Source organism: Amblyomma americanum, chromosome 4, assembly GCF_052857255.1.
Source record: "Amblyomma americanum isolate KBUSLIRL-KWMA chromosome 4, ASM5285725v1, whole genome shotgun sequence".
Lineage (NCBI taxonomy): Eukaryota > Metazoa > Arthropoda > Arachnida > Ixodida > Ixodidae > Amblyomma > Amblyomma americanum.
Window position 1 is genome coordinate 117,288,071 of NC_135500.1, and position 25,452 is coordinate 117,313,522.

Below are 25,452 nucleotides of genomic sequence, written 5' to 3' on the forward strand. Positions count from 1 at the left end.
ACGTGGGTTTGATCCCGGCCACGGCAGTCGAATTAAATGTCGATGGAGGCGACATTCCAGAGGCCCGCGTACTGTGCGATGTGAGTGCACATTAAGGAACCCTAGGTGGTTGAAATTTCCGGAGCCCTTCACTACAGCATCCCACATAGCATGAGTTGCACATAGCATGGATGCTAAACACTGAAAAACCGTAAACCAAACCAAATAGCCACTCTAAAGATTCTATACATTAAAATACTGATAGATAACTTTAGGCTCACCAAATACAAAAAAAATTCTCCAATATGCCTTTTTACGCTAAGTAGACTAGTTTTAGTATAGGCTGAATTAAACTGAAAATGGATAAGGAAGAGGCGGAGTGGCTTAAGCAGTGCTAATACTTTCTGACGTAAATGGCGTAAACGTTACGGACAAAAAGAAAAGAGGGTACGTTTGGGGCCACGTCGGGCCCAAACGGCTAAGTAATATAAAAGAAAATGAATGTATATCTAGACAGATGGACTGCAGGTTACGCTTGAGAATATGAAAGTTTAATATGTACACAATGGACGATGCCTATAGTTACACAAACTTTAAAAACATCTCTCCGCTCAAGACACCGCTCGCGCAGACGCCAGACACACGCTCAAACACTCACTGCCGCCCAAAGTCGTCTCGCTCGTTTTCCGCTCCGGCTCTGGGGTGTTCTGTTCTGCGTCAAAGTTGACACTTTCGCAGTTAAAAACACAAACAAATACGCTCAGAAAACACACACAGAAGAGACAAATAGGTGCAAGAGTCTCCCTTCCAAGAAACGTCCGGGATCAGAGCAGTCCCGCATCCGAGCTTCAGCTGTCCCTTCGAAGCAGGGAACACTGCTTCGATGCACAGCGACCCCCCCCCCCCCCCCCCTCCCGCAGCTCTCGCCCACCGACTCTCACAAAGGGCAAAAGAAAGACGCGCCAGCTCCTCGTTCGTAAACAAAAAAAAAAAGAGTATAAGGGTTGTTCAACAAATACACAAAATTAAAATTACGCTAGCTGCCACTCAATAATGCCTCTGATAACTGTACTAACAAAATTTTCAATAAGCATAGTTTTAATAGTACGAACACGTCGGCGAACGTGATCGGATGACACATCGCGCTTTTTAATGCTAGGGCTTCATCACTAATATCTGGCGATTTTTTTGAGTGCTGGGGTCGTTCAACCGTTTAAACTAAGTGACACGAACCGGGACCCTCTTATTTTAATTATTTTTTTTTCTTAGTCCCACCATAGCCCTTTCTGCTCAAATTTATGCCGTCAATGAGCTACCTAGAGGAGAAAGATGAGGTTGCAGGTGGTTCGAAAAATATCAGATATAATTAGTTCTAAGCGAAGTGCCAAATTCTGGTTGACTTATTTTAGTTCCCTCGTCTCCACTGATTCACAACCGGCACCGGCGATCAAGCTGTCGCGGAAGGCGATGTTTTTTTTCTGCTGTAGAGCTTGTATTTTATCCGATTTTTGACATGCTGCCTCCTTTTCGGCGTCCCGTTTCAGATACCGTGCTCCCTACGATTTTCAAGGTTTTGTCTTTCTGGCCTCACTCTGAGCTTTACACAATCGCTGTTTAAGTGACACTATCTACATTTTTCGCCAAAGCCTATCCCAAATTTACACTTTCTTCAGACAGTCCTGCTGCCATCATTCAGGCTCTGTTTTTCGTTTTATTACCTACGTCAAGAAAGTGTGGAGCTTGATTCTGGTATAAATTGCGGTAGGGGAGAAGAATGCACCCTGTTCATTGAACGGAAGATCTTGTGGGAGTTAAAACCGTGACTCAGGACTGTCACGCGTATTGTGCTTGTTACGGAGAAATATTACGCAAAACCAGGCTCTAATGTATAAATTACGGTGGCAAAAGCTCGAAATCAGCACCAAAAAACGCAAAGTGGTCAAGATAGGGTCAAGACCCAGTCAAGACAAGGCCAAGACCCAGCCTTGACTAGGTCTTGACCCAGTCTTGACCCTCTGGCGTTTTTTCGTGCTGGTTTTCTTGTTGTCCGGATCGAACACTCACTGAATTAATTATAAAAAACGGAGATACTAGAGATTATCCCCTTCATATCTGTGCAGTAGATGCGCTTGCGTGTTAATGCCCTTCTGTTAAATATAAGGCAGTGATCAAACATGTTCATTATAAAGTTGACAGTTCAGCGCAAGTTTGTGTGTGTCCTCTCTGTGTCCTTTTCTGCCAGCGCTGCGATTCCATGATGTTTATTAGACTTGCCTTTCTCAAACGACTTCTCTTGTGTGTTCAGAATCGTTATCAAGATGACCGTAATCATTATGTATGTTTTTCCTGTATGGAGCACAACCACTGAAATAGCAGGTGGCGAAATTCTGCATGGCTTGCAGCGCTAATAGCTCGTCGGACGGCTGGTAACAGGAAGTTAATTTGCATAATTAATAACCCCTCTTTCTTGGTTCAGCTTGGAAGGCCCTAGTGGCTGAAGCTTCTCAACATCCTCAAGGTGTATTGCGTTTTCAATTTTCCTCTAACTGGTTGGGAATAATAAGTTGGAACTAAGAGCCAGACCGCATACCAGTATGTTTAGCGATGTAGCCTGGACAGTACCGAACATGCATACAAGTTCATTGCGTTCGACCTGAAATTTTGTTTGGGCTATTTGGTTCGTATTGCATGTCTACTACACAGGCCAGCGCTGTCATCAGAGATAAACTCTTAATTGAGCAACCTCACAAGCCACGTCGATAACTACATTGCTGACACGGAAGCAATATGAACCATCCTTTTTAAAGGTTGCCCGGTCACCAGGTCAGTTGCCGGGCTTGGAAGCGAGGGGTTTAGTAGTGCCCATCGCACACAAGACTGTGAAAAAGTGAAGTGAAGTTTCGAGTTGTTTCGAGTAGTGCACTTAGTGAAGACAAATGCAAGATATTGTTGCACACATTGCTTTACCAAATTTGCATACACTTCCGACCTGTGTTCCAAGCCTTTCAAGAGTCTGCGAGACCATGAAACAAAACAGTGGGTTCTTTCTATTATGAAGAAACATAGCAGCCAGCCAAGAAGTTACTATAAAAAGTAAAGAAAGAAACACATGTTTAATATTTAGATAGCAGAAAAAGAAGAAAGGCAAAAAACAAACCAAGAATTTTGCGCCAAATTAACTGAAATGCGCATGTCAAGCTCTACTAGGAGAAATATGTAGTCGCAGAGTCGCCAATGTTTTGAAGCAAGATACTGTTCAGAGATGTTTTGGGGTAAAAATCAAAGACTATTCTCAAAGGTTTGTTTTGCACGAAACACTGTGCAGCTTGATTTGGCCATAATAACGTTATAGAACAACAATGAACTGGCCCACTGAGAATACTGTCTTCTGTTCTATGTTTATTTTCACAATTTTCCCAGAATAATAAAATATCAAAGTGTTGCATCATTCCAGCTGCTTATTTATTTATTGCACTTTGCTTCTGCCATGGCGGTATTATCGAGGAGAGCGTTTAATTTTTAAATAATAACGACATGGTGAAAATGGGCTGAGTAGTGCGCAGAAAAAGGGCAGAAATGGCAACACGGCCCACGGCTTGGGTAGTGCTGTGATCCGGGAATAAGTAAAAAACTAAATCATAAATTGTGTAATCACATCACATGACTAATTTATGTGCAAAAACAAAACTGAAGAGGAACTTGCTAAACGCTCAGTGATACAGCTGCTGTAATGCTTTCTCACCGGCCTCTCATGAAAGCAACTGTACCGTGTAGGATTTCTTCGTCGACTGCTAGCTCCTTTCTTTTATGTCGCTATTTGTCTACTTTCACTTGGGTGACATGGAGAATGTATTTTTCTGCCTACGCGGAAACTGTACTTTTCGCATTGTAGAGACATTGGGAGCGTTTATACTTATGAAAATTAGCTCTAGACAGCGGACGCAAAAGTGTTGCCGAGTAGTGCGACTACGGATGTGAGCGCGCGGATATCTATTTTTTCTGAAAATAAATTATTTCTCAGCAATGAGTTCCGCATTATAAAACTAACACTATTGTTTCATAAAGCAAAATTCCTCAGAAATGCCAGTGATTAAAGGAAATTTACAGCAATAAATGCATTTGAAAGTAGACTGCATTTTGCAGGTGTAGGTATATACAATACGTTTCACCTAAGATTTTCTGCAATTTAAAAAAAAAGAGCTCTTGGAGTCAGACTTGCACGCTTTTGACATAGCATTGTCGGCAGTGTAGTGAATCAAAACAGTAAAGCTAAGATGAGCTAATTGGCACACTGGTTAACTAATACCATTTCTGTAACTCTAACTGTTAGACTGCCCATTTATTGGGAGGCATGCAGGCCACCGTACGTAACATTCATACCAGTTCGTATAATTCCGCAAATGTGATCGTCCTCGCCGCCGTGGGTCAACAAACTTGAGCCATTTCTTACGCCATTCGAAAAACGGGATGTATGTTGCTGTTCGCTCTCCACAGACGCACGATTTTGATTGGCGCGAAAAGTGGCCAAGTTTATTAAGCCATAACGGCTAGGGCAAATAGGCTTTATAAATTATAACAACTGATATGGATACATCTTATGGTGGACTACATGCCTACCAATAAACAAGCAACCTAACTGTAATAGTCAGAAAGACAGCTATTCAATATTAGTTAATCAGACTGCTAGGTAGCTCGTCTTATCTGAATTCTGATACACTACACTGCTCGCAATGCTATGCCGAAAAAAGGCTCCTCTATTTGGATATTAATGCATTTAAAATTGTAGAGAGCATTACATAAAGCAGACTGTATAAAGCTTGATTGTTTGAAAAAATTTCATTTGCTCAAAGCCAGTTACTGCCCCATAAGCTCAATTACTATCGCATTAGTAGGACCTACCTATAGCCGCCGCGGTGGCTGAGTGGTTATGGCGCTCGGCTGCTGGCCCGAAAGACTTTCAATTTCAATTACAATTTATTTCCCATGTATACATAGTGAGGGTCGAGGGATCGATCCCGGCCGCGGTGGTCGAATTTCGATGGAGGCGAATTTCTAGAGGCCCGTGTACTGTGCGATGTCAGTGCACGTCAAAGAACCACAGGGGGTCGAAATTTCCGGAGCTCTTCACTATGGCGTCTCTCATAGCCTGAGTCGCTTTGCGATGTTAAACCCCCATAAACCAAACCAGAACCCACCTATCTTTAATATATTATTTATTTAAAATCTGAATGAAATCACTATTTATCCAAATAGATCAAACTAATAACGCGGTTTTCCCTGTTTTCTTAAATGGCAAGATTATTAGACTTTCTTTCTCCTGATTCACACGTTTCGCATCTTTATCTTATGTTGATGTAAACACAATTACACACAAATAACGTCCAAGAACTTCTCTCAAGGAGCACACTAAATATTAACAAATTCTTTGAATACGGTAACTAACATTTAGCAGACAATTACTTCAGAGAGAAGGCTAACAAACGAAAAACCAGATTTCTCGAAAAACAAAGTGAAAATAGGGGAAGACGTACAGGCTTCATCCTTGTTTTAGGGAGTACAAAAAGTTTTTTTATAAAGTGAAATTTTTTAAACAAATGTCTTATATAAAGCGCCGCATATTTTGGATGCGGATAATAACAATATCTACGGCGAAAAAAATAGAGGGTGAACGGTTCCTTTTGCCCCAAGAAAAACGCGTCCTTTTTGGGGTGCATTCTAAATCGCAGATACTTGCTCGTTTGGGACTCCAGTGTTAAATTACCACACTCCCATCGTTACGTCCTTTCAGACTGACATGAATGCATTAATGTTAACCAAGACATAGCATTTCAACCAAATGCGCAGTCAGATGAGCAGGTCGTCTTGTCACTTGTTATGCCCTTTCTCACAATATATTATATATGAAAACATATTCCTTGGCGGTAACCTATCTGGCTGGATATTGCATGAATACGATACTCCGACCACTAGCTTAAGTTCAGGGCGTAACATGAGCCAAGTGTTTAGTATTTTTGAATTTAATGAGCCACTATCGAGGGACTGCAACAAATGCGCCCTTTCTTTCAATGTAATGTTGAATTTTTTTAAAGCAATGTTCAGAAAAGCTGTCAGGATGATCATTTGTGAATTCGTGCAATGGAAGCATATTTGTGATAATATAGATGCTTTTTGTTAAAGCAAACCTCTTGTTTGTAATGTTATTTGTCCTGTCCCACAGCTGTTATGTCACCAGCTAGTGGGGCCTTCCGCTTCCGCCGATGGTCATTAATTGGCTTTCAAGGTGCATTAAATCATATTTTGATTAGGCGTTTAATCTTCAATCCTTTAATTCTACAACGTAAATGAACATTTAGATAGGCTTTGCGGAGAATGTATCTGTTTTTCATGAAAATATTTTATTGTAGTAACTGGTTAAGAAATGTCGACTTAATCGTAAGAAAAAACCTGGGTTGTTTGCGTCATCTCACTCAACATTTGCGCAAATTATGTGAAAACTTCGGTGCTTCGAATATAATGAAAATAAGAATGTCAATGTAAGCAGCACGGCCGAAGAGGAATATTTCATTGATTGGTAAATACTGGTTGGTATACTTCAAATTTGACGGGCTGTCTTAGAGAATTGTATGGTTCTCTTAGTCAAGCAGTGATGATGCATTTTAAAGACGCAGTGCCAGCTTTGTTGAAAGCGGGTCATGACACAATGTAATATCGTCCACTCAAGGGGGCTGAGAGACCCATCTCCCTAAACACTTCACCCCAAAAAAGTGAAAAACCAGGCCAGAGAAAGCTTGTATACCATTGTATTCCTGGTAGGTACAAGGCCGCACTAGGGATCGAACCCCGCACCTTCCGCATGCGAAGCGGATGCTCAAACCACTAGGCCATCGCTGCGGTATTACTCATGCAGTAGACGAGTCGCATTAAAGCATTTTATATTAGGCGTTTATTATTAAAATCTGCGTTTCTGCGACGCGAGGATCGACGAGTGGATCTCCGTGGCTACGAATATTTTAGCAGTCTGATTTGAGCTAACGTGCTCTGGTGTCCAGATTTGTAAAGGCCAGGCGCTACTTCAAAGTTTTGCCCAGCCAAAAGCATTGCCTGAAGATCGCCGTAGACATTCCAAGAAAAGCACCAATTCGCGCACTTAGCACTTGATAAATTCTTATCACCCATCTTCAATGGCGTCAAAAAAATTCTCGCTGCCTGCGCACCAAATCTAAAATGCAACAATCCTCAACCGAGCGATGTGCTTATTCTGTAAGCCACTTCAGTAATTCGGGCTTAATCCGAGGCGTTAAAAACAAAGTAGCTTCTAAGCATCAAGGACCAAGGTTCTTCTAGGGCGCTGTGCAGTGTATTTTTCAGAGCTAACAAATGATACCAGTACACAAAAATCATAAACCCATAGTTTTCTGTGACATTCCTGTGAAATGTTGTAAGTCTGAAAGTGTTCTAACACGCGATAACGCGCTCTCTTACTTGTTCACACGGTTTCCAATAGTCCAATTGAGAGAAGGCCGCAAAGAAACTGGGAAGCTTTGTGTCAACATTCAATGCGAGGCTACAACTCATCGTTCGTTTTCTAGTCGCTTGTTTGATTTTTCTTCAATCGCTACGCCACATTATACGAGCTCCACGTCCGGGCACAGCACACGTGTTGACGCATTGACAAGGCTTCGTAATTTCCGTGTAATATCATGATCATAGTGTGCCCATCTAATGTCGCAGTTCACAAAAGCTCGAGAAAAAAAGGCTGCCACGACCACTATTCGCTGACTATGAACGGAACGAAAAAAAAGAAAAATATGTTGTGAAAGGAAATGGCGCAAGAATCTGTCTCACATCTCTGCGGACACCTGAACCGCGCCTTAAGGGAAGGGATAAAGGAGGGACTCAGATAAACGCAGCCACCGCGGATGGAATGAGAGATATCATTGTGAATGAAGGGAATGTTTGCGAGGCTCCCGTCCGTGCCTTGCCTTCCTTACTATATTAAGCTAAGGATGCCGCTGTTCACACCGTGACAGCGTCGTACGCGAACGCAGTAATGAAAGAATTCTCCCGCTGTTTACGAAGCAAGCAGCAAATCGAGATCAAGCAGTCTCTATCTTAAGTCGTGCTTAATTTTTACTTGAACGCTTCTAATTCTGTGTTGCGTTTTTTGTTACTCAGTTTCTGAGTACTAATGAGGGAAGTTTGTTGCCGGAACAAAACGTGTAAAAACAGGAGCGTTTGGAATGCATGCTCTGGTTTCTCTTCCTAAATTTGGATGCTGTCGTGCCTTGAGGGCGCAGCCTTTTGGGTGCCTCTCTTTAATCACGTAGTTCATTAACGGCTGACATAATGGCTCTAGGGACGAAGCGGCGTGGGAGATACCGTATTTCTTGCAGCCGAAACAGGGTCTGGCGCAAACGGTAAATCAGGCTGACGTACAAAAACCGCAGCAGCAACAGAAGTAGTACTGGAGAAAGTGGAGCGAAGTGAATTATTTTTATTCGGAAGAAAAAACACTTTCTATTTCGACACACTCTGCTGTTGCTTTCATGGGGCCCTTTAGACAAGCCATTACATCGTGGTATTAAGGTATTTGGAATATAAAATTTCTCCGATGCGATTAAAATAAAAACGATCACATCCCACATCGCTTATCGTACGCGAAAAATAAAGGATCTGGGCGAAGAAATACATAAATACACAACACTGATCCTTTGAGATCCTTCGTGTTGGTCTCTTGCGTTGTGTGGGGTTGTGTGTCATAAATCTTCGATCTCGGTTGCCGGAAGTGTTGAAAAACTTTTTCAACCACAGATGCGCAAAAATTATCTGGCTCTATTATGAAAGCCATGAAGTACTTCTTTAATGTGGCGTGTCAGGAGACCACCGTGAGTATTACGGCTAAGTTAGGCTATTCGGTAAGCAGCGCATGGCCCTCGCAAACTAAACGAAACTTGAGCTGCGCCTCATTTCGTCCAGTGCCAATTCCATTTTCCTTTTGTGGTAACACAGTAACAGGCCACATGACGTCAACAGTCGGCTGTCCCCTTTTCGGCAGCCGGCTTCCGCGCACAACTGTGACATCAACGACACGTGCTGAGAAATGTCGAAAATGTTGAATGATTCTAGGCCATAGAATTTACCATGTGCTGTCGCCGGTTTGACACAACTTCTTCGTGGGAACGCGGTATGTATGGGGCCGCCATCATTCAAAGGCGTTCATGCATGCGATCCTTGAATAAATCTTTGAGAGTCCCTTTTAGAGCCCCACTCAACTTGCTTTTGTTAAAGGCCGCCCTCTTTTTCTCCATTTTATTATTTTTTTCGTGCATGTTGACGCGCGGATGTATCTGCCAATGTAGAAGAAACTCTGAACAGGTACTTTAGCGAGGTGAAAAGTTGGGCTGGTTGGTGCATGATCTTGTGTCAGGAACAGCGCAGCACGAGACAAAGAAGGCACAGGCGGGACACGACGCTGACTAACAACCAGAATTTTAACGCACTTTCGTCGAATATATACCTCTCGCTTGTGCAATAAGGAAAGGGCAGAAGCAAAAAACACATAAGATGTACGCGTGGTAAAATGTTAGGACAACGCACGCAGATAAACAATTTCGCTCTCACGAAGCGCTGTCGAAGGTATGCTGACGCATACGTCGCTCTTTTTTCGGATGTTAAAGGCTTCTTCAATCTCTCTGGTCCGTTGATCAAAATATGACGCGATGACCATTGCGTTGTTAAGGTGCGGAGCACATTAATGCTTTCTGCAATGTTTTGCTAGTTCACTGCTGATGGCGCCCTTTAGGCATCTTTTGTGCTCTCGAAACCATTCATTCAAACAGCGCCCTATTTGACCAATGTAGGTGCGTCCGCATGACAGAGGTATTTCATACACAGCGCTTTTCACACAGATGTTTTGTCCGGTGCTTTTTCTTTCATTGATTTTTTCTTTGCTCACTGTTGACTTTGGCGCACAGGCTTCTTAACATGTTGGGTGCTGACATGAGCACTTTAATGCCAGCTCTTGCGCCTACGTATTTGAGGTTGTGGGAAATACCATGAATGTAAGGAATGACCGCGTACGGCTTCCTTTCTTCTGATATGGTTGTGATGTAATTCCTGCCTCTAAGTGCTTGCAGAATTCCTTCTGCGACGCTGGATAGAAGTCTCGTCGGGTAACCTGCTGCAAGCAGGGATTCTGCAAGCACTTAGAGGCAGAAAATACATCACAACCACATCAGAAGAAAGGAAGCCGTACGCGATCATTCCTTACATTCATGGCATTTCCCACAACCTCAAAAACTTAGGCGCAAGAGCTGGCATAAAAGTGCTCATGTCACCACCACCAAGTTTAGAAGCCTATGCGCCAAAGTCAACAGCGAGCAAAGAAAAAATCAATGCAAGAAAAAGCACCGAAAAAAAACACGTGAAATGTGTGAAAAGGGAGTTTATGAAACACCTCTGTCATGCGGATGCACCTATATTTTTCAAATTGGGCGTGGTTTAAGTGAACGGCTTCAAGAGTACTAAATATCCCTAAAGGGCGCCATCAGCAGTGAACTAGCAAAGCATTGCAGAGAGCATAATTGCTCTCCGCAGCTTAACAACGCAATGGTCATCGCGTCATATTTGATCAATGGACCAGGGAGATTGAAGAAGTCTTCAACATCTGACAAAAGAGCGACGTATGCGATAGCATACCTTCGATAGCGCTTCGTGACAGAAATTTACTATCTGGGGGCGTTGTCCTAATCTGTTACCACGCGTGGATCTTATGTTTTTTGCTTCTTTCCTTTCCTTCTTGCAAGAGCGATATGTATATATTCCACGAACGTGGGTTAAAAATCTGGCTGTTAGTCAGCGTCGTGTCCCGCCTGTCACTTCTTTGCTCGTGCTGCGTTGTTCCTGCCACAAGATCTGAACATGTGCTGGAGAAAGTACCTTTCAATTTCTCCCAACTACTTATTATTGTTGGATTGTTCCGGCTTATTTTTCTGGCTGTGTTGATATCGATGTAGCATAAATTATGGTTGTTCTCTTCTCGCGCAAGTGTGTTTTCTTTTAGAAACTTGTGAGCGTTTCTTGCTTTGGGAGGGAGGCTACTGAAATGCTTGTTCTTTTATCAGTAGCGCCGACGCTTAACATTGCTGTCACATATGCCAGCAGCATCTGCTGTGTCTTTCTCACTGTGTTATCGACTCCGCGGATTCTTCGCCTGGGTATTATCTATTTCTGCAGTTCGGATGAACTTGAGTGCAAAAGGAAGTATGGCAAGTCAGTAAGAGTTACAGCAATACTGCTCACTTTGCAGTTTTCTTTTTTAATGGTGTGTTGCGGAAAGATAGCATTCGTCAGACGCACTCGTAGGTGTAGAGAATATCGCACACGATTGAAAGCAGCTACATATCTTGAGCTGTAGCAGAGCTGTTTAAACGTATCGTTCTAAAAGCTCGTGAGCTAACCATCATTAATTCGGGAAACTCGATAATTCGCACGCCTTTGTTATTTCCGTGCAACATATTTAGTTTCCTACAGCATGAAACTGTCGTTAATTCTGAAGATTTTGGCTGCTCTTCATTTATTTGGAAACACGGTGGAGCTTGCATGTGCGCAGGGCCGGGAAATTTGATGATAATGACAGTGAGTGAGAGATTCGAAAGTCAGGCAGCATGCGTGACGCTTCGACCTACCTGTAAAAGCGCAGTGCCAATCACTATGGCCATCAATTAAGGTGGGACAACGGGGTACTTTTTTTTTTTTGTCCCCGAGGTCTGCCATTTCCTTATTTGCTTTCTCCGCTTGGGCGTCGCGGACCGTGCTATCGGCATTCTTTGTATTATCACAAAGCTTGCTATCGTGTCACATTACGTCGTGGGCGTGTACTATCAGCAACAAATGAAACGCCAACAAGAGAGCTGAAATGCCGACACATAAACACACACGTATTAGCGCCTAGAGAGGAAATACAAGCGATGTTGGTTAACTCCTCAAAGGGACAGTCTTCGCGCATGCCAAATGAAATAAACCTGCCCTAGTATTAAGTTTCTCCCAGTTATTATAGTCTCATTTTGCTATCCGTGTTTCGGTTTTCTCGTTCGCGTTTCATTCGTTGCTGGTAGTACGTGGGGAAGCTGTTGATACCCTGAGTCTCCTAGAGGGCAGATCTGTTGGCTCATCCGACAATGTGCGCATGCTGCACCAGCAGGTGGAAGTGCAATAAATAGTTATTGCAAACTGCAGCCATGCTGGCGGCAAGTATCATTCGCTGTCTTTGCGTAAACATTCCGCAGTGATGTTCTTCATATCATCTGGTATCATTAAAGGTTTATTTTTATAGCTGAGTCCTACTAGCGTCGACGTATACCGTTCTAACGGACGCCGGCTGCGCGCGCGCAGTCGGTGTCCGGTAAATCGGCATACGTCTACGTTAGTCCGTCTACGCTACGCCAAAGGGTCTCTATTAAATAACTGATCGTGTACGCACAGAAATGAGTAAGCCCCATTCTATTTAGTGGGCATCACGTGCGAAATCGTCAATGCGGACTGTAACCGAAGCTAGCATATTTGCGAGAAAATTTCTCAGGTACTAGCGGCGATGCAACGCGTTCCAGTAAGTGCCATGCTTTGGCGCCTTTCTCTTCAATACGCCAGTCCCTACACGAATAGCAGAAAACAAAACTGCAGGTAGCGTGCAAGTTTCTTACAAAATATTTCGCTGCATTTGCTCATGACGTTTCAACGTCATTTGCGCGAAGCTTCAACGCCAAAGGCATGAAACCTTTGCGGTAAATAAAATTTAGGATTTTGCAGGAAGTTTCAGGAAAAACACATTCTCACATGTAAACGTTTTGATTAGTTTTTATTCGATTAGTTGTTTTCTATTACGTGCCCTCTGGGACATTGAATTAGTGTGCGCACAGAATAATAAAGGAGAAAAGGTAAGTGTATCATAAACAGTTAGAAATAGCAATATGTTTTCTAAGGAAATAATGCGTCATAGAATAATAAAGAAAGGGCGCCTGCCCAGGTTACCAAGGAAGCATACACAAAAAGCCGCAAAACACAGCCCAGAAGGGTGAAGAAACAATTCATTAAGCACAAATTTATGCAGTGAATTTTAATGCATTTCAACAGGCTCTCATCATGTAGTGATTTGTACTTCGTACTTCCCAAAATACATTCAAAAACTCTGGGGCTTAAAAAATATGCAGCAGCTGCCTTTGGCATTACTTAATAACGCTAGCAAGTACATAATATATCAAGCCGCTTCAGCACTTCAGAAAACTTGAAAAATGTCGATGCTGCAAAATAAAAAAAAATCCCTTTTTACTGTAGAAAAACAGAAGATATACAACTTCAGAAAATGAATTCTAAGCTATGATAGGAGGGTGCACTATATAAGTGTTCTTGTTAGATTTCTGTCCTAGAGAACTCGTTTACGACGCAGTGCAATTATATTTAACCCCGTAAACGCGGACACAAGTCAGCAGTACCCGACAGAAGACAAATATGGTAGTGAGTATAAAATTGGTTTAACGAGAGTGGGACAGTGCTAGGAAAGAGGACATTTAAGCACGTGTCTTTGATTTACAACGAAGGGAAGAATCGAATAAAAATCCCAGCAGTAGCAGCGTGACGGGCCTGCAAACCATAGTTCGCGCGGTCCTTGACTATCCACGACTCAGCTCTCCTAACTTTTATACAACACATAAAAACGAGCGCAATTCAGGCAGAAGAGAACAAAGAGCTTCATTCAATAAAACAGGGTTCACTGTACCCTTTTGCGAGTTAGGCAATTACTTGTATTTTGATCACAAAGTTCTACTTTCAATCGGTTCTCTAACCCGGTGGGCTGAAGAGCGGTCATGGTCAGCCAATGAAGACTCTCTATGCGAAGCTATAGAAGCGCGAGATGATAGCTTCTACGCGTCTACTGTTCAGGCGCGCTCGCGAACCCAGCGCATGCGTCGGCATGCCACTTCTATAGTTACTGTGCTACATACAAGCCCCTGACATATTCGTGCGTTCGCAGAAGCACTGTCTTGTCAGGGTGAAACATCATTGAGGAAACAAGAAGTGTTCTGCTTGAAGCCCGAGGCGCCAGTTGCCCTTTTTTTTAGAGTGAAAGCTCTACTACTCGAGGTACAACTCATAGTTTCGCCTAGCTTTGCGCATTTGACATTGAAGCCCGACCTAGGTCAAACGCGCAAAGCCAGGCGAAACTGAGTTGTAAAGCCCGACCAAGGTCAAACCAAACGCACACCTCCAAGACTCACAATGTAAGACTATATGTGTTGCTGCCCATAGAAATTGTATGCATGTATGGCGTGGTCACAGCTAATCACCAGCAACCGCATGAACAATGACCAATGGTCACTTAACCTTTCATCTTGACCTGTAGAGAATCGCCTGATGTGACGTCATGCGATGACGTAGCAATGACATCAGAAAATTCTTCGCTATAAATACTGCCTCCTTTGCTTTCTCTCATCGATCTTCTATGTTCCGTTGGGTTGAACCTCATACACTTTTTTGTTTAACGTTGTTCAGTGACCGTTTTTTTTTTTCAGATAATCCGCTCTTATGCTGACATGCTACAATTCTGTCAGTGCAATTCCGAGACGCCAGACACACTCAAATCAAGGCGGGCGCATTGCTCTCGCTTTCCATTCTGCACTCGCTGCTAATCCTGTTATTGAGGAAGCTGAGTGTATGTTTTTCCCGCGCTGAAGCATCAACAATTGCTGCCACAAAAAGTGCAGAAGTAACTCTGGACCAGAGCTGTGCTAGCGTAAGTTGGGTGGAAACCTTTGACGGCAGCGGCGGCACGTCTCGCCTCGTCTGAATTTGATTGCTTCGAGGGGTTACACTGGAAATAGTGCGATGAACTCTGGACGCCGAAAACAACGGCTTAAACTTCCACTTGGCATCCGAGAGTGAGAACTGGGGCCGGCTAAGCGTTTCTTGTATTAAGTAGAAGCGAGTTTCCTTGTTCGCGAAGAGCACCCGGGCAACGTACTTAGAGGCTAGATAAAACGTCTTAAATGTAGTGCCCCGTGCACTAATCTGCAGGATGGATTCATGCAAGAAGGTTACAAGCAGTCTGACGCGCTCTATTATTTATGCACAAAATACATGATATTTGCTGCTTCGGCCGCGTTTGGGATGACCTTTATTATATGTAAGGCCAGAACACTTATTTATTTATTTACAGATACTTTACAGGCCTCCGGAGAGGCATTGTGTCAGGGGGGTCAAATACAGAAGTTTTTGCTAAATAAGTTAGAAATCAGGAAAAAAACATAGTAAAGTACAGCAAAACACAAAAAACAGGTGAGTTCAGACACGATGTCGCAATTAAAAAAAATCGGTAAAGGTAAAAAAAGAACTATGCGTCATGTAACAAAAATAGGGGAAATGCACAAAAAGTTATACAAAAGCAACAGAGTATATCAGGCATACATGAGGAAAGCTGAGCATCAACAGAATCAAAGAGGCAATTGTCTCAGGCAGCTGGAAACGAAGTTATATGCATCTTGAATATAGAATGACGTGCTATGCGTTATCAATGAAGTGCTTGAATAGATATTTGCGAAAGGTGTCATGACTACCCTGCAGGGCGATGCAGTCTGGAAGATCGTTCCAGAGACGGATGGCACGCGGGAGTAATGAGAAGTTAAAAGCATGTGTGTTGCCATAAATGCGAGCATAGCTGTAGTTATGTTATTATGTAATCTACGTGATAAGTAGGAGGGACGCTGTAAATGTGCTGGCGGTGAATCAGTGGCATGGACGTATTTGTGAAAAATAGATAAAAGGGCAATGTCACGACGAATCTGCAACGGATGGAGCGAAATTTCGATTTTTAGTTGGGATACACTAGAATGATAGTTGTAATTTTGTGAAATGAGACGACAAGCCCCATACTCTACAGTTTCCAACTTCTCTATAAGATATTTCTGATGAAGTGACCAGATGGATGAAGCGTGCTCTAGCTGCGGTCTGACAAAAGTAATGTCGGCTTGTTTACGCACGTGAGAGGTAGTGCATTTCAGGTTGCGGTGAACGAAACCTAGTGACCTGGAAGCATTAGCGAAAATGGTGTTTATGTGTTCAGCCCAAGAAAGGTTTGGTGAAAGATGGACGCCTAGATACTTATACTGCGTAGTTCAAGCCAATGTGTCGTTATTATTGCGGTAGAGAAAATCTGAATTGACTGATTTTCGGCTAAAAGAAATTATCATACACTTAGAAATGTTTAAGGTCATTAGCCACGTTTTACACCAGTCGTTAATGCGATCGAGGTCACTTTGAAGTGCAAGGTGGTCGTTAGTACTTTTTATTAAACATGAACCAGAGCTTTAGCTCGATTTTTTTTAACACAGTGAGCCAGTCAGAGTGTGTTAGGCTAGATCCCTCTGTTCGTCAAAATCCTGAGAGATTAACCAAGAGTTGTAGGTTTTGAGTAGGGGATGTGAAGAATAAGGCGTGGTTTGGGCAGCGTTGCGTATGAAGAGCATATTCTCGGGGCCTGCGAAGGGATGAAGATAACTGAGGCCGCCTGGGTTGCTGCTGAACCCGAGTAACTACCGTTTGCTATGGCTAAGAGTACCTTGGCTTGAATTCTACGCACAAGGCTTAATTCCTGTGTAGTCAGTTAAAGGTGTTGTGAAAGCAGCAAGGTGCACTCTTTGCAATATGTTCGTAGTGTTCCTTCTCCTATTGCTCTCGAACACCTGCGTCGCTCCTAGTCACAGTGCTTAACCAGGGGAAAGAGGGTGCCAGGTCGTTTATGCCGTGAGCGAGCCCACTTCCCTCAACCACCTCGCAGTCAAGTACCCAGCGAAGGGTGACGTTGACTTAGAAGATGCTGCCCAGCGACTTCTTTAAAGTACTCCACTGTTCTAGGTCTATTCGCTTATTTAAACTGTTAGTTCACCGCTAAGAGTGAGTGCTCATCCTCAACGGAGACCTAAAAAGCAGCTCAACTCTATATGCGATGAAGCGCAAAATTCCACGCTTTCCCCAGTGACCGCCAAATTCCAATTACCTCAGCTTGATCACCAAAATTTTTTTCATCACAGTACATTCCTACCAGGGGAGTTTAGGGAAAGCTACTCGGGCCCTCTCTCCGTGCTGTGGGTCGCTAGAGGAGCATTTTCCTAATTATTGTATCTCCACCTAAGGGTGCTCAAGATCGCTATATTTCCGAGCTCACGGACCACGTATGTTATATTATAATCGGGATTAAACTCGCGATACCGCAAGGGTGCGCAAGAGGCTCTCTTCTTAAATCACTATCAGGCCTCAACTTACCTGTCCGTATTGCATCCGCTGAATCAGTATACGCAGTAAAGGGTTGCAGAGCTGTGCAGTTCGTGATGGAGGCTTCTTGGTCAAAGTGATCAGCAAAGCCAAAAATCCCCGCTAGTAAAATTCTGAGCGCAAAGAGAAAGGCTACTGGTGCACTTAATTATCATTTATGTGATTTTAGTGCACTGGCATGAGATTTTCTCTTTCATTTTTACTGGGCCTCTTTATTTATTTCTGGATACTGCCGGACTATGTGAACCAAGCAGTAGGAGCATAAAACATAACAATGATAAATAAATATACACCACAAAGCATAAATCAGCAAGAGCAGGCGACCAATATAATAGTACTAATAACATAACATGACGTAACGTAAGTAAGCGTTTTTCCAAAGCATGAATGAAATTACCATCTCGAAAAAGTGATTCTGAGAGTAAATTCGAATCGAAAATGGTTTCTTTTTTTTTTGGGGGGGGGGGGGGGGGGGGAGGGGGGTTCTTTTTAACTGCTCTTCATAGAATCCTAGAACTTGTCCATGCATTGCTTTACGATCTAAAGGTTCAGTGCTCAGCTTTGCTGAGCACCGAAATGCTCAGCTGAGTACAATGCACCAAATGCAATCAATACAGCCAAGCTGCTGAGCAACTTCACTGTATCAGTCGTAGTTATTTTTATTTTTGATGGTTCATTCGTGGTATTTTTCATTGGTTCTCCCCCTGGCAGCCATCCCTGTCTGTTCTTCCTTACAAAGGCGAGAGAAATTTCTCTCTCTACACTTTGCTGAATGTCAATAGTGGCAGGTAGCTCTTCCATGAGCGAACAGTGTCAGGTGGCTCTTCCCAAGTAGCACAGATCATCGGCCATGTATTGCAACAGGATGGTCCCATCCTGGTCCTTTGTATTGCCGGCCTTTGCCAATACGGTTCCAATGTTGGGCCAATTACTTGTGCTGCTTGGGTTGTTACCTGCCAGATGGCCGTTAGCAATTGTCGCACAACGCTATGCCGGAGAGCGCTTGAAAGATAGCAGCGTTCCGGCTGCTCAAGTCCGTACAGGTGAAGAGGGGATTTTGCTCTCTCCACTTGTCACACTGCCAACCGCGGCAATGCAAGGCGGTGGTAATTGTAAACACTATACGCCAGGCAAAGCCAGAAGTATAGGCTCCTTCCAGCCTCTCCCCTCAAAGTAGATAGAGAGATTTCCCTCTTTATTTTTTACCTTGTAACCATGGCAGGTGACTCTTGCCACCTGCCAGGTGACAGGTGGAGCCAAGTGTACACAAGTCTACGGACAACACCGGACAAAACCGGATATTTTTTCTTCACGAACACGGTTCTAATGCTAACGCCTTAGAAATCGTAGAGTCCGCCCTTTTCCCGCTCGAAACGCTGGACTGCCAAATCTGTCTGGCATTCTACGGCCAGTTTCGAGGGCAACGCACCCTATACGCCCTCCTGTCGATCCCGGCCGTGTGTATTCTTACCCTATACTGCGCACTGGCACTGCGTAGTCCAAAGCTACCCGTTGCGATAGCTCAGAGAATAAGAAGCTCGTCTGCTGAGCCCGCATATCTGCACTTGATAGCCGGATTGGTTGGTTGGTTTTGAGGAAAGGAAATGACGCAGTATCTGCCTCACATATATCGGTGGGCACCCAAACCGTGCCGTGAGGGAAGGGGTAAAGAAGGGATTGAGAGAAGAAAGAAACAGGAGCCATAGTGGAGGGCTCCCGAATAATTTCGACTGTTTGAGGATGTTTAAAGGGGCTGTGAAGGGGGCTCTAATAAAATTGCGGCATGCATGGGATATTGATGCACGCCGCTTCACGACTAGTTTCCAGCAAGAATTTTTAAATGCGCCCTGTAGAAGCTTAGTTATCTGTAGTTAAAATTTGAATTTCAGCGTCTTCGCGCCTTTCCATCTCCTCTCGTCACTTTTTGCACGCTGGAAGGTAGGCGCTCCTTCGCCGACACCCCTCTGGGAGCGCAGCTTCCCGACCCACCGGAGCTAACCGGCTTATTGGCCGCGGTCACGGTGGCTGCCTGACGTCTGAAAGAATCTAACCAATGGCCACCGCTCACCATGTCTACGCAGATGCGGGGGATGGAGGAGGGAGCGAGCATGAAAAGTCGCCGGGAAGGGCTCGCCAACTTTGACGCGTGATTGTGGGTCATCTGCAGTATGTAGAAGAGTATTATTTGGCTCTGGTTTTTATGGCAACAAAGTGCAGTGATTACGTTAGTTAATGTGCTCTCCTCGAAAGCCGTTTCAGAGCCCCTTTAACGTCTACGGACATCCTAGGCGAGCGCACGTGAAGCCATCGAAGTTTACACGGTTTATTCCAAATACCAGCATATGCGTCTCTCATCCTTTCATTCGTAGTTTTTTGCATTGTTACCACGTAATATCCTCTGTTACATTAAATGAATAAGCAAGCTTATTGTGAGAAATGTAAACATCATTCTGAAAAGCCGCTAATTTCAGAGAAACGAGGAAAATAGCCGTCCAGCTTTCACTTTGCAACATTAAAGCGGTAGGGTACGTACATAACACGCCAGGCATTATGCACGTGCCCTCTTTCGAGTGTAAACGAGCTCTTATGGAATGACGACGAGGCTAAGGTCATCGGAGCACAGTGAATCAACTAGCTTAGAGCAAAGCAGTGCTGTGCTCATGGAAACACTGCCTTTCAGCGATGAGAAATCTATAAATATATAGGTCCTACATCATTTCTAGCGCCGGGAGCGAACCTTACGACCTTCCATTGCTGAAACCAAAACCCTACGATGAAGCATGATTTAAAGGCATGAGCATGCGGATGAAAAAAGAAATATTTCTCTGCCAGTCATTGCGTAAGCCAAAAAGATAACTTGCTCGGAATTGGATCGCGAGTTAAAAGAGTGTTGAAGACAATGCTGCTTTTGCAGTGCAGTTGTACGTGCGAAAAAGCAGCAACTCATCAGTACTTACACATGCCCACACAGATTCCTCGAGCTAATTGCCCAGAAAGGGCACTTAGTAAAGGTTATATTTCAATCAATTAATTAACGGATGCAGGATAAGTGTTTATCAGTGTGCAGCGTGCAGTACGCCGGATAAGAAATATCGCTACTTGTGTAGCTTCGAAATTTTTACTTACATGACCAACGCCAGTGCATGTATTGCTTTTTTTACTTAAAGGGGCTCTGAAAGGAGTTTGCATAAAGGTGCGGATTTCCAGGGTTGTTAAACTAAGCCGCTTCGCGGATACCCTCTAACAAGAATTTTAAATGCGTTTTGTAAAAGCAGAGCAATCTGTAGTCAAATTTTGAATTTGAGCGTCCTTTCACCTTCTCCTGTCCTCTCGTCACTTTTATCAAGCTCAAAGCTCGGCGCACCTAAGCCAGCCCCTTCGCCGAAGCCTACTGGAATTTCCAGGGTGATATGAGTAACACTTGCTTTTGGCTAGCTGGCGTATCATAATTTTAGATGAACCAGCGCGAAAAGAAAATGGCCAAGTAGAAGAATCATTGTACAAGAATGAACTTTAGTAACACTCGCTGTTGGGTAGCGCTTCCGTCCACGTCGTTCTTCTTAGATCTACTTGTCTAATTGCTCTGGTTCATCATAGATCAAAGCCCAGGGGGACGGAGCTTCCTGGGCCGCCGGAACGAGGCTGCTGTCTGGCCGCAGCCCTGGTAGCTACGTTATGCATGAAAGAATCAATGCAATAGCCTTCTCTTAGCACAATTACACATGGGGCTTGCGACGGAGGATGGCGACAACACAAAAAACACGCAGGAAATGGAGTCGAAAACTTTCGACGCCAGTCTGGGCCCCCTGCTGCGCCTGAAAGTATTATTTGGCTCAGTGGTTCATGACGAGGGAAAGTATTCATTGAGCGACTTTATGCACTCTCCTCAGAATGTTTTTCACGGCTGTTTAACGTGGGGCAAGACATTAAAATAGTATATAAAAATATTCTCCACAAATTGTATAATAGAGTCTGCAATAATGAACTTCACTTAGAAATAATGACAAACGCAGTAGCCCCAAAAAACTGAAAAGCGAGCAAAAAATTCCAGAAACCAGTATTCATAATTATTTTTTACATATTAACCCCTTATTGTCGTACATGGCACGTAAACAGCATAAAAATTACGAGCGCTAAAGGCACATTTATTTTGGAGAAGGGGAATAACGGAATATTTACTCAATTTTGGAATTACGCTCCCGTGAAATACATAATATTATATTTCCTATAATTTTTTGGAATAAACTAGTGTAAACACCCAATTATATTGAAGAAAAAAGCCTAGAAAATACATGTTTTGAGTTATGCTTGCAATTCTAGTTCCACTAATTGTAGTAATCAGTAATTTGCTGCCTTATGTCTTTTCCGTGATATAAATAGGTCTTTTTGAATAATACATGCGCTGTGTTCTAACCGTTTCTGAGGACAAATGAGTAGAAACGATAAAGATAAAGTAAATTGCTTTAAGGCCTTTTAAACTTTTAGACTTTATTTACAACCAATGCATCTGAGCATAATTAGGGCCAACTCCCACTATTGTAGCCTTAGGTATGACTTGGTAAAAACTGAAGTGTCACCACATCTTAAAAACTCCTTTCTAAGGCGCTTCATTGGGTAATAAGTGTCTTTTTTGTCGTTTTTATCCTTCAATATCGGAGAGCTGTTGCAAAGTTACGTGCGGAAAATGGGTTTTGAATCCTGGTTTCTTGCTATGAATTCTTGTAAATATTTCAACAGTTGTCACTGTTTTTTCGGGCTTCATAAAAAGGAGGCAAAATATACAGTCGACCTCAAAGTAATGCTCGCTTTTCATCCAGCAAACTGTTCCCACGAATGGTAAAAAATATTGCAACAAGAAAAAGAAATAGACATAAAGCTTTTTTTCTGTGCCATCGCGCTACCGGAAAATCTACCTTGAGCTGCTTCAGAACATTCTATTTTAGCAGGTACTCACGTGGACTTTCGTCATAAATTCCTTCATCTCAAGGGTCGCAGGCAACGAAGTGCATTCAGCTTAGCAAAGCTGCAGGCTTTACCATAAATTGCGTCTTAAGTCCATCGGAGAAAGTTTGGAACAGATCAAAAAGGTTTTCGTGCCAGTGATTGTGAACTCACATACTCGCTTCATCCGGAATTTAGCAAAGCGACAGACTGGAAAAAAACACTGTAGCAGCGGCTTTAATGAAACGAACTCCACTGAGGAATGTTTCAGATGCCGCTCTGTGCGCTAGCAATCGAGCAGTGATGAAATAAATGAAAAAAAATCGATGTTCCTGATTAATATGAAGTTCGAAGCACAAACGTTTTGTATTTTGGTCATTTTCAGTGCCAGTTATTGGATCCAAACGTCATATACTTTGTAGTTTACAAGAGAGATAACTACAACAATAATTCTGTGAAACTGTCGCGCGAGGAATTCAAAACTTTTCTCTCTCAAGCGCCGCGGTCTCCGATTTTCTGCCTTTTCTAGATTATGCCTTCAGCAATCAAGAACCCTGTATTCAATTTTCTTCTACAACTTATGTCTACTTTGCTGATTGCAGGCTGACTTCCGCGAATCGCGGTGGTAAGAGAAATGAGAAGCAATCATGTTGGAGCCCCTCAGTAATCAGCCTGATGTGGCTGTGCAGGCGCAGTCAGGGGAGCTGGTGTTATAAGTGAATAAAAATCCGTGTTACAATGTAACGTTAGGTTTGGACAATTGGGTAGTCGCCGCTTAACCCAGAGAGGCTGGAAGGTAAGAAGGGATCGCGAAGAGATAAGAAAGGCAGCTTGGGCGAATTGTTTTGGCGGGCATATTACTGTGAACTTTCAATTTTAGTTTTTTTATTTTACAAATACTGCGTCCAAAATATGGCCCAACTTGGAGTAGGATCACACAAAAGACTCGGGTTACACGAGCTGATAAAAGTATAAACGCAAAACAAAGTATATATGCAAAACAAAACGTCGGAGCAGATCAACGCACTCACATCTGAAGAAAGTTTGGAATTGCCAATTTCATTTACAAAAACATTCGACGGTAGATGGCTGCAGTCGGTTACAGTACGGAAAAACAACACAAACATTTAAAGCTGTTTGTACAAGCCAACAAGGGTGTTATCATAAGCGATTGACGGTTCCTTGCGACTGTGGCCGACGATCACTGAAAGTACGGCAAAGTGTTGAGGAGGGGGGGCAGGGGGGCAGAAGGGGACGGTGAATCAGTACAGCCGTTAAGGTTCTTTTAATAGTTAACCATTTAACGATTGGAGTTGGTTACCTGGCTACATTTAGAAATTTGTAGCTTGTTATTATCATAGCCGCATCAGTTTTTAGACTTTTGAAAACGTAATTGTGGTCTGGGCCGCGGCTCAACGAGTCCTGGCAATGTGTGGCGCATTTAGAAAATCGCGTGCCAGCGATGAAAGCGATGTGTAAAATCGTGCACTCCCCGGCGGATACGTGACGTCACCGTTTCTGTCCCGTCCGCGCTGCGGTGCTAACCACTGCTCACTGCGCCGCCGAGGAATTACGCAGTCTTACGGACGCCAGTGTGCGCTTACCGCAGGCACTCAAATATTGAATTCCGTTGGAAATGCCCGGAATTTGTTGAGCCACAGCACCGATCCGCGTTATCGAAATTCTAAAAACTGATGTGGTTATTACTAACAGCCAGCTATAAATCACTAATTCTATCCGAAAGCCTATCTCTGATAAAACTATTGGAACGAGCTTAATATTTAATGTGTTTCACCGGTTTTATGGTGTCCGCAAACACCACTATTACTTTACAACATAAACAATACTGCGAACTTTTCTTGCGGGCTTTCGTGGAACACCTGGTATTCCCTTAAAGCGTTTCTCTTATACTTATTGATTAGCTTTCACACTTCCGCCCGCTATATCCGTTCTATCGGGAGCTTCCATACTTTGGAGTTGCCTAATCAGGTGTTACGTCTCGTGGGAGAGTTTCTCACTTTTTTCTTTAAGTACCGTAGTGCCTCCTTCTGCTGGGCTCTCCGTAACGACATCTGTGCAATTAACATTTTTGTTGTGAACACTGATGCCATCGTCCTTTATGAAATCAGAATACTTGTTTTTGAGCGTGATCGTGAATTCGATATACTTCCCCACTTATCGCTAACTAGTTCATGTGCTCCAATACCAACTCACCTATTTACGCGTTCAGATCTTGGCTAATTCGACACCGACACCCCACCATCATATGGTCACTACGTTTCACCTCACCAAGCAACTACATATACTACACTTTTCCCCGATACTTTCACAATGTAAAGTACCCTTCAGTTATTCTCGCCGTTCGGGCTTTTAGAAGTGTACTTCTGGTTGTCTCGTTGGCGGAAGAAGGATGTCATGATCTATGCATTATTTCGTTGTACGGACTTCAGTAATAACTCGCCCCTGCCATTTCTAGAATATGTGCGTAATATTCCATTGACTGGTCGCCTGTCTGCTTCTTGCCTACTTTAGCATTGAGTCGCCCATCAGGACAGTTTGCTGCATTTTTACTGTATTCATTTCCGACTCCTTATGTGCGCACAACCTTTTTACTGTATCCTCATCACGACCGCAAGCAGGCGCCTAGGCCTGTACAAACTTCAATTAGTACGACTTCTTGTGGTTACTTTTCATAGCTACCACCCTCTCGTAAATGCTGCATGATTGCTGTAAGTTGTCTGATATATCCTTAGTGACCATGAACCCGACACTGAGCTCTCGCCGCTCTGTTAAACTACGATACCCGTCCTTCTCACCGCACATGGTTCATCGGTCGTCCTAACTTCTCTAAGACCCACGATATTCGATTTAATACCCTCTATTTCTTCCTAAATCCTTGCTCATTGGAGCCTCATTGGAGGAAGTTGTGAGGTTAAACATTGCCGGGTTCTGCTCCCAATGGCGAACTATCTCAGCAGGCAGAGTGTTAGCACTCTACGCTGCGTCACAAGTCTTACTGCCGCCATAGTCAGTTGCTCCGCATCAGCTGGGCAGTGAGGTTCGGTGGTTAATTGGTTAATTGGTTTATTTATGTATGAGGCGACGGTCAAGTACCGCAAAAACGCTGCCACAAGCCGTAAGCCGTTAAAAATTCCAGCGAAAACATCATACGTGAAAACGCAACTTTACCATCAAATGAGAGAAACAAGC